This window comes from Brassica oleracea, chromosome C8 (genome assembly GCF_000695525.1).
Source record: "Brassica oleracea var. oleracea cultivar TO1000 chromosome C8, BOL, whole genome shotgun sequence".
NCBI classification, from domain to species: Eukaryota; Viridiplantae; Streptophyta; class Magnoliopsida; order Brassicales; family Brassicaceae; genus Brassica; species Brassica oleracea.
In genome coordinates this window covers 25,228,744-25,229,431 of record NC_027755.1, presented here as the reverse complement: position 1 = coordinate 25,229,431, position 688 = coordinate 25,228,744, and positions in this window count along the sequence as shown.

The following is a 688-nucleotide window of genomic DNA, read 5'->3' as shown; positions in this document are numbered from 1 at the left end:
GTCCTATTCTTTCTTTCCGCTACTCCATTTTGTTGAGGGGTTCTTGGCACCGTCAACTGTCTTCGAATGCCATTATCTTCACAATACTTCAGAAACTCCTTTGACATGAATTCTCCTCCTCAATCTGATCTCATGGACTTGATCTTAAGACCACTTTCCTTCTCAACATGGGCTTTGAACTTTTTGAAATTTTCAAACACTTCTGATTTTTGTTTCAAATAGTAAACCCATGTTTTTCTTGAAAAGTCATCAATAAAGAGAAGGAAATAGTTACTCTTACCAAGTGAACTTGGTTTGATTGGGCCACATACATCTGTATGTATGAGTTCTAGTGGCTTTCTTGCTCTTGTCTCCGACTCCTTTGGAAAACTCATCTTGAACTGCTTTCCAAGCAAGCAACCTTTACACACTTGATTTGGATGATTGATGCAAGGTAATCCTTTCACCATTTCTTTCTTGGAAAGTAGCTCTAAGCCTCTAAAGTTGAGATGCCCAAATCGAAGATGCCAAAGCCAAGACTCTTCCTTGTAGCACATCTTGAGACACCTTGTGATGTCATGTTGAATGTTTAGGACAAACATTCTATTACTTGACATCGGCACCTTTGTGATGAGATTATTTGCATTATCTCTTAAAGAAAGGCTATTATCTTTTAGTCGAATGTCATAACCTTTCTCTAAGAGTTGTC